Source organism: Ixodes scapularis, unplaced genomic scaffold (genome assembly GCF_016920785.2).
Source record: "Ixodes scapularis isolate PalLabHiFi unplaced genomic scaffold, ASM1692078v2 ptg001421l_1__unscaffolded, whole genome shotgun sequence".
In the NCBI taxonomy this organism is placed as follows: domain Eukaryota; kingdom Metazoa; phylum Arthropoda; class Arachnida; order Ixodida; family Ixodidae; genus Ixodes; species Ixodes scapularis.
Genome location: NW_024610148.1, coordinates 343482 through 353380, shown reverse-complemented (window position 1 = coordinate 353380; position 9899 = coordinate 343482). Strand labels below are relative to the sequence as shown.

Sequence of the window (9899 nt, the reverse complement as noted above, 5' to 3'; positions counted from 1 at the left end):
TTAATGCAATGTAGACTTCCTAGGATGATAATGACGGCATTAAGAATTCATCCGTGTAAATGTGGACGTGGGACCCATAAGTATTGTGAATATGTTGCAAGGTCGTTTGTGCAAGCACAGGCGTGGGAATAGTGAATTTTTTACATATTCCTGGAATGGCAGTCATAAGCGACTTTGTGGGACCGAGCCATGGCGGAGTGGGTAAGGCCATTGCAGCGCCAAATGTCGACGGTAGGTAATCCTGTGTGAACATTACTGACTGAAAAAATCCCATATATTTGCACGTTTGAACGAAGCTCTTCAAGCTAGTATTTTGAGGTCATGGCGTGTGTCGCATGTCGATGTACATCGATCGTCCCTTGTGCCCTGAGGATGTCAAGCGTTAAAACTCGGGCTTTAGGTACTGTTGCAATGTTGGAGGTGCATCTTGGTAATCCTGCAGGCATGCTGGTAAAGCTTGTGTTTGTCGACTCCGTAAATCTTACGTGTTCGAGACTGATATATGGTTCATTACTGGAAGGCTATATCGAAGAGGTCCTATGAAGAGAGATGTTCATAATTTTAGAATGGCCCAGACAGAGGATACCAACCTGGTTCAATTTGTCATCCTTGTGATATTACCGAAGCGAGGCCTTTTCTTCAGTCGACAAATATTTGGTGCCCACATACGCGAATGTTCCAGAGTAGCGCCCAGAAAGGTGTGTTTTTTACATACGGATTGGGGTTTTCTGCAATCAATATTAGGTATTTACCTGTATCTTTTTTTTTTGTGAAACCAAGAGCCGCAGACCGGTCAGGTGACAGAGGCCGCGGTTTTGAATGAAGTTCGTGATTACATTGACGGCTTTTTGCGGTTTGACTCTTATTCGGCATAAATATTTTCCACTTCCCAGATACAAAAATCATCTGCATAGAGGAAAATGGGCAAAGTGTTAGGACGCTTCTTCAAAATTCCAAAGAAACGAAATATTGAACAGTGTCATAGTAAGGGCTACTCCTTTCGGAACACCGCGGTTGGTAGAGTGAAGTGGAGACTCGTCCTCCTAAGTGGAGACATGGACTAGACTTCTATGTAGATAATTTGGTACCTATGCGCTCAAGCGTCCTGGAAGACAAATTTTTGATAATCCGCACACTATTGCAGAATGCTGTAGGTCATCGATGGCACCTTTTACGTCCATGAGTACAGCGACTGAAAGGTATTATTTTTCTTTACTTGTTCAATGGTTGTAATCAAATCGATTGCATTGTCTATGCTGCTTTTGCCTCGTGTAAACCCTACCATTGTCTGATGATTAATGCTTTTTCTATCAAGGTCCCACTCTAGGCGGAAATAACCATTTTTTTCATTACCTTTTACACGCAAATAAATAGAGCGATTTTGCAGTTTTAAAATTGATACCACCTGAGAAGTCTTCCAGTCATTTGGAATGGCACTTGGTTTCATGACATATTATATATAATAAGCAAGCAAGCAAGTGATCCTTCTCCAAGATGAGCTAGTTCTCTGTATCGCATGCTATCTATCGGGTGCTGCAGACATATCCCATGACAATGGTGCTTGCTTCAGGCCTCTTAGGTTGAAGCAAATACTAACTTTGTTAGATGTATCAGAAGCGCTATTACAGCTCACTGATGACAGTCGCGTACATCCAGTTGAAGTTTGCGTAATTTGGAAACAAAACTCTTCAGCGACCGATATCGGGATCTTCTGTTGGACTAAAGCTATTGAGTTAAATGGACGCGATTCTTGTGTACTTGAACGCCAACTTTGATATATGTTATATATTCGAGTTGCTGGTTCTCTAGGTCTCTAAGTCTACCGCAAAACTTCCACCAGTGTTTCTTTGATAGATTATAAAGATGTCTCTTAACATGCCGCTATGTTCTTTTCGATTATCAAATATCATCCGAATTTCCGGTTTTTCGTGCTCGACGTTCAGCTCTAAGTCTGATAGCCTCAAAGGGCTTCGTATTCTTCATCAACCACTGTATGCTTTAGCCACATAGAAATTCGCTTGGTGGCCGCGTTTTTTATGTCTATTATGGTTCCCCTGGGGTACTGGTCGCTTTGCATTGTAGTTGAATGTCACTTTAAAATTCTATCCGACAGATTCGATTCAGATATTGATGTACTTTTACACTATCAAAGCCAGCTATTGTTGTGTACGTGAGACCATGGTCGCCTCTGTAAGATTCAATGTCAGACACCAATTCGATATCTCCGCGAGTGCTGGGGTTATTATACACGAGTGATATAAAAATGGCGTGATGTCCTAGCGCCCACAAAATACGCAGGTACTCCATCGTTAAGAATGATTAGTTCATGTTCTTCGGGGGTACGCAAAAGGTATACTACCGTGCGCATTAACTTTTAGACAACCCCAACATGGATGGCGGGAGGTTATCACCCGTTAAAACATGTGGTGGTGGAGTGCTCTGAATCATCTGATCGAGGCGCTGAGGGTCGAATGCTACGCCAAGAGAAATATGGGCAGCAATAACTGGGAAGTTGAAAGTATATTTGTTTACTGTAGCCACCGCATATTTTTTAGCTCGAGGAGGTGATTATGTGCGGAAGAAACCTAATATCGGTGCGAATAGCGAGAACTCTGCTAATATCTACTCCTCTTGGCGAGTATAAAATTACTTCGTAACCGGATAAACCTCTCTGCTGACTAACACTTGATTGAAAAACTGTTAAAAGCGGAAAATCATACTTAAAAACAAAATGGCAAAAATAAGAAAGTCGACTACGCAAGCCGCGTGCGTTTCATTGCAACATTGTTGCATTGGAACGCAATTCATCAATTGTTATCAAGCACTTACATGCCTGTGTGATGAATTAAAGGCCTCCCGTCGGGTTCATTAGCACCAAAACAAGACGATCGAGAGCACGGTAATAATAAGCGTGGTAACTGTCTGGCACCATGGGTCAGGCAATGCCGAAATGAAGCTCAGAAGTTTTTCAGCAAGAGAAGAGATGATCGATCCCACTGTAGTAAAAGAGTAAGTCGGTGACTGTTTAACTGGTGTCTTGACCTGCGCTGTGTTATTTTTGAATGGCATGATAGGCTTTCCTTAATGCCTTTTTTGAATGAGAGGCCTCGCTTGAGGGTTTTTTTAGTCTGAAAGACGTCCGAGTCCGTCGGGGCTTGATTTATCAGAACCGGAAATTAGTTTAGGCTGTCCATTGTTCCTGTATAGGTATCTATCGTTTTTGCAGTGTCACATCGAGAATCCACATCACTGTTTACTACGACTGAGCTATGGCGTGCGGCTTCAGCTGGAGCTCGTCGAGGAGCGTTTCCACCGATATTTCCTACTTGTGACCGATTTCACTAAAGGCAGACTCTGTTGCGGTCATCTTTCTTGCTGAGACATAGTCTTGGGCTCATTCTTGAGCATGTAGATCGATTCTTCTTTCTTGTATTTTGGATGGATGGATGGTTGGATGGACGGTAATGGCTATACCCTTTGTAACGGGCGGCAGCTTACGCCGCCTAGCCTATTGGGCAGTTCGGAGATATCGATTGTTGGTGGCTTCCGTAGTTCAGACTTTCTGGGCTGTCCGCATTGCATTTAATAGCGCTTAATTTCTCGATTCGAATGGCACGTTCAAACGTGTGGTCACGTGCAAGGTCGAATGGGCACCTGTATCAAACGAGCACCCGTATCAAACGGGCACCTGTATCCAATGGGTACCGTTTCGAGCGGGTACCGTTTCAAACGGCTACCCGTATCCCATAATCACGTTTGATCCAAACGGGTCGACAAGTTTGCACCCGTTTGTATTACCAGTTTGCCACCCGTTTGAATTGCAAATGGTTTTTTTCAGTAGGGTTGTATAGACTGTACGCTGCCGCGCGGACACCGCTGTGGCTTGGTACAGGCTCCTCTAATATGTTCCAACTAAAAGCGTTTGTGGCATTGCAAAGGATTTTCAATAAAGGTTTCCACCTTGAATCGAGTGTCTCCATGGGAAATGTATTACGAAGATGTTCATATATAAAAAACAAGTTTTACGGCCTTAGTCTGTCCCAGTCGGCGAGTGTTTTTCAGTGGCGCTGTGCTGCAGATAGCCTTCAGCAGGCGGCATTTGGTATATCTTTTCATACCCCGCGTATGACACCCACTGCGCAGTCCCTTTAATGAGGCGGGTATACCTGCACACGAATCGCACCGATGCAGATAACGGCCAGAAGGGCCTATGTTGACTCCATGTTACGAGTGTTGATGGCGAATAGTTTAAGGCGATGATTTTGTGTTACTTAAGTCGCACCATCTGGAGCGACGCCGTAAAGTTTCTCGTGCTGCTTTTGAAGTTTATTTTGCGACGAGAACGTTTGAATTCAGTGGCTTTATGGCGATGGTGAGACCGTTGATGGTGTGTTCTTTCAATCGATGCAGGACCGCTGGAAGCGGTGCTCGAGCTCTTGTGCCGTTTTTGATCTTTTTGCCCCGTCCAGTTGTCTTCATTTGGTGTCCTTTTGGAATGAGCGTATATGATTATTCTCAATGAGTTCGATGGATCTGAGTAAGAATTTTCGTCGGTAATGACAGGGGAGCCATTTTCAACACTTTCATCGTTTCTAGTTTTGTTCAGAAGATTTTCTGCTTGATAGAGTATTTATTCTCCGACGCTTGGTGTGTCCTTCGGGAAAGACATGTTGGTCGGTATGGTCTCTCAGGGGTGAGCGAGCTTGACTAAGGCGGAAGCCGCCAGGCCTTATGCATCGCTTCCTATCAAATAGGCGTTTGCGTCTGTCTAGCTAGTAGAAGTCATTACTAGCGTGTCAATATATTAGAAATTAGGAACGACAGGATAAGAGAACACGAGACTTGCTTAGCTTCGTCGTCTTTTATCAAATTTATAATACCGTAGGTGTTGCCAACCAAAACGGATAGAATACTGTGGCACGCTATTGGGGGCTCTCGACGCGCCAGAGTTTATCCACATGTAACTACGGACTACTATAAAAAATGGAAGAAGAAGTATACTCCGCGGGTCACCATGTTCCACTGTATCCTCAATGTCCTAGGCTTCTTAAACGACCCTTGAACCGGGACAGTCATGCTGAACTCTGGAAGGATAGCCAAGCCGCCAGAAGGTCTGAGAGGCGGCCGGCCGTAATCCTGCTCCCCCCTAAGCCAAAGAAAGTTCTTACTGCCGATGGAGGTCCGTGTTTTAACAGGGGGCTCTCACGAAGCCGATTGATAGACACAAAGCCCCTTTATACGCAAAAGTAGCGACATCCTTTAAAGAATGCCGCCTGCTATCTTGGAGCGATCTAGGTGGCGCTACCGTCGTCGCGCGAGAGCGAGAAAGCAAAATATAACAATAAGTGTGTGCATGAGGGACGAGGAGGGAGAAGAAATGCCTATGCTGTCGAAGTGCAGTGCATGCTGTGAGCTCATGTCGCCAATCAAATAACGCCGACTGTGCAACGTGAAGGCTTACATTGTCTTTCTTTGAAAACATCCTTCGCGGCTGGTAGACCGTGACAGTGCGCTTTTAACCTGTGCGTATGTATTTGCGTGTCTTTCAGCCTTTGACTACGCTCTGACTGAAGTATAAAGCAATTATAGGAAGGCCGTCTGCTATCTTGGAGCGATTCAGGCGGCGCTACAGTCGACGCGCGGGTAGGGTGCCTACATGTCTGTCTGTCTGAGGGTGAAGACATCCATTGTTGCCTTGAATGTGCCAGCGCGTGACGCTCTCGCGCACTCGGTGCGTGACTTGGGCGGTAAAATGGCGTCTATGTATTAGCCAAAGCTACGCGCTCGAGCTGAGTGACACCGGATTGCGCGCGCTTCAAAATGCAAAAAAAAAAAAGCGATTGGGTGGAAAAATGGCTGAGATGTCACCACTCAAGCAAAAGCGCGCGTGTGTATGAAGGCACTCTACGCGCGGGTGTAAATGAGCAAAACATAAAAATAAAAGGTGAGCGCGTCAGAGTAGGAGGCAGAAGATGTCGGTACCTTTCTTATTCAGGGGCATTAGATTAAAATACCAGCGAGGGCGGACTTTATTTGTATGCAGTGCTGAGATGCATTACTCCGTCAATGGGGCAGTAGAACCTGAAACCATGCAACTCCTCTCCGTGACCACAGACGTCCCATAATGCTACGTGCGAAGTGTTGCGGCCAGGTATTTTTGGAAGAAGTCTTTCTTTCGGGTGTGGATCACCTACATTTACGTTCGGGGGCCGGTGGTCAAAGGGAACCCCATGCCCGTCCCACCGTGCGGCCGAGGGCTACCAGCAAGGGTAGCTCTCGGCCGTTGGGAAGGACACATTGGACGCCACGCCGGGTTCACCACCGCGACCGAGGGCTACCAGCAAGGGTAGCCCTCGGCCGTTGGGAAGGACACATTTAACGCCACGCCGGGTTCATCACCGCGGCCGAGGGCTACCAGCAAGGGTAGCCCTCGGCCGTTGGGAAGGACAGATTGGACGCCACGCCGGGTTCATCACCGCGGCCGAGGGCTACCAGCAAGGGTAGCCCTCGGACGTTGGGAAGGACACATTGGACGCAACGCCGGGTTCATCACCGCGGCCGAGGGCTACCAGCAAGGGTAGCCCTCGGCCGTTGGGAAAGACACGTTGGACGCCACGCCGGGTTCATCACCGCGGCCGAGGGCTACCAGCAAGGGTAGCTTTCGGCCGTCGGGAAAGACACATTGGACGCCACGCCGGGTTCATCACCGCGGCCGAGGGCTACCAGCAAGGGTAGCCCTCGGCTGTTGGGAAGGACACATTGGACGCCACGCCGGGTTCATCACCGCGGCCGAGGGCTACCAGCAAGGGTAGCCCTCGGCCGTTGGGAAGGACACATTGGACGCCACGCCGGGTTCATCACCGCGGCCGAGGGCTACCAGCAGGGGTAGCCCTCGGCCGTTGGGAAAGACACATTGGACGCCACACCGGGTTCATCAACTCCGTGCCAACAACAATGATCTCGGTGTCCAGCATAGCTTATTAGTAAGCAAGGGACTCCAAAATGAAACTGCAGCGGAGCAATCCACGGATAAGTGCTCGCCGCGCTCTCCGACCTGAGGCAGGGGAACCGTAAGCAGAGACATCGGCGGTCGGACGAGCTCACGCCACGACTTGACCCATCGCAGGAGCTCAATCCATAGATCTCCGCAGACGACCGTCAACTTAGTGAAGGGAACGCCCGACTGCTCCCGGGCCTGAAACGAGAGCCACGTGGAGGAGTGCGACAGAATAGGCCAGAAGGGTGGCGAACCTTGCCTACCACAAAGGAAACGCCCAGGCGCAAAACTCCGGCCGTCACGTCCGCGGTTTAGCACTGCTCGGAAGCCAGTGGCTACCACAATTGGCATAACGACATTCTAAGTAGCTTGAGGAACGTCAACCAAGTGCAATTTAGAAATCGTTTTATTTGTTTTAATCAAAGTTTAAATGTCTTTTCGACCAAACACTGGTATCTCTGTGCGGTAACCATAACACGGTTGACGTTTACATAATAAAAAAAGGCGACATAATTTTTTTCCCCTTTAATATATCTAAGGAGGAACGTTCGTTATCGCCAGACTCTTCCTTAAAATTCACCAGCAATCCGTGACCTTCCAGAAACAATCACCTCTCTTTTCTTCAGCGTTTCCGTCACATCATTCGTGTAGATGTCAGATCCCGGCACAAAGACCTTTCTAAACACACCTTTAGCCACGAAGCGCGCGTGCCGAGGGCCTACTATTTCCATTTCGTTGTTGGCAAGGCCGAGGTAATACGCTGGAAGGATGAGCACGTAGGTGTCTTGAAATTTTTCCTTGAGCCCTATGGCAAAGTATCCACTGATGGTAAAATCGCAGGTCCAATCAATATCCTAAAAAGGTCAAGAAGGAGTTATGAGAGTCGGTAAAAGCTTCCGTAAGCAATTAAATGCATCCTTTTAAAATGTCTGCATCTCTCGACAAGCCTGTTTTTTTTTTTTCTAGGGCTTGCGCTGACGTCACATCAACCGTCATTGTGGTGGTCTCGCTCCTAAGTGCGTACATTTTATGGCCTACATTTAGAACGACAGGAAGTATGTTTTCTTGGAAATAACATGTACAAATGTCCACCAGCCCGGAGCGATGGCGTCGCGTGCAAGCAATATCTACAGTGCGCCAGTCGTACGCAAGCATTTTTTCTATGCAATAGACGTAGGTTTCGTGCATAAAAGTTCGAGTTTATTTTTTGGGTTTCGATTAATTGCTTCACTGAAGGTATTCGAATTATAGTTAAAAATATGCAGTGGAATAACAATGCAAGTTTTTATGTTATGCTATGGCATACAAATAAAATTGCACAGTCGTTTAGCATGCAGATGGCTATGCGTACGCCGCAGGAACTCTTCGATGGTCGAATGATGCCGAATCCCAGGATATACTCGAACGTTAGTCGGGCTACGCGGAGGCGTTCGCCCGATAGACTACAAGGGCAAGCCTCCGCGTTCATTTAAGCTTTAAACAAGTCCTTGATTGCGACATCATGTTCGTCGCTTTTTCAGTCAGCAAAAATTAAAAACCATTGGAACTGCAGCGAAGATGAAATGAAGCAACCGAGTGGCAAAATCAGATTTGACGTTCCAGTTTGCAGAGCGTAAGGTAGTTGTGACTTTGAGGTACTGCAACAGTGGTTTAGGCTGTAGTGGTTTAGGCTGTAGAGCCAGTCCAGTGAGACAGCTAGCCTGTTGTCTTTAACGTATGTCATGCAGTAACGATACAGTGTACTGGAATACAGGGTAGTGTTGGAACCAGAGCGGCCCGCGTGAGGCGTATTGTGTAGATTGCGATAGGTTTCGTTACCGGAGCATCGGCAGTAGGGTCAATACGGTCATAGCCTCCCCTTTACTCGCAGAGCCTCGCAGTTTGACAACGGAGCCATAAAGTGCCCGGTTGCAGATTTGGAGCACGAGGATCTGGTAGCACAGAGCATTTCTCGGGGAACATGGGCGTCCAGCGCACAGTTTATGCAGCAGCGAGGACACAAAACATTGCTTTCAAACCCGACGAGAAAAGAAGCGGCGAGGAACGCGAGCGGACATTCCATCGTTCGGGATAAGTGCGTTTCGGTTTCTCGCCGCAGCGGGGCGCCCGTTACATGAGTTCTGTCGCCCGCTCTACCTTTTCACATTCAGCGGCCGCGTCACGTGAAGATCTGTCAGACTTTGTCACTATAGAGGAGGCTATGAAACGACGCACCGGTGACCTTGCCGTCACAGAGTTTAGTTACAAGTCACCGAGTTATTATCTCACACCGAAAAAAACACGCTTGAAGAATACGAGCGAAAAAGACTAAAGGAAATTAACGTAGCAAAAAATGGAAAGTTGTCACGCGATGATGTGTTAGGCTCATCGGCTGCTCCCTCTAACACTGTCACTCTCTGTAATGACATGATTCACATCTGAAATGGCCGTTCTATCATTCAACCATGTCCACAATTCATTACCTCGAACCAACCACAATGAACGAAGTACACCCGCCGGCAATATGAAGGTGAACACCTTACCTGGTTTCTTGCCTATTTTACGGCTCCCTAAAGCTATTAGCCCCATGAGCGAACACAAGCGTCGCTGCGGTCGCCGCGCCCTGATTGGGTGAGGTGTACCGTGACGTCAGGGTGAGGACTCCGCTCCGCAATCTCGCATCGACTCGCTTCCCAGCACCGGTTTCCTGGTTTGGCGTTGTGTGCCGCAAGCTCTTCGATGAGCTGGACTTCGTTTACCCGGTGTACAAGACGTTGAGTTAGGCCGATATTGACCTGCTTCCGTAAATTTTATAAGCCTGCTTGTCCCTTTTACCTTTCAAATTAGGTTACAAATCCCGAAAGCTATCGGCGGATGCAATACCGCCGATGAACCTCCCCGTCCGTCCACACGACACAAGGCA

General features: G+C 47.7%; 1 pseudogene; it reads right to left on the bottom strand.

Annotated features, from left to right (window-relative positions):
* Positions 1-7566: 7566 nt before the first annotated feature.
* The window catches only part of LOC115326820, a 63224-nt pseudogene continuing 60891 nt past the window's right edge, over positions 7567-9899 (bottom strand).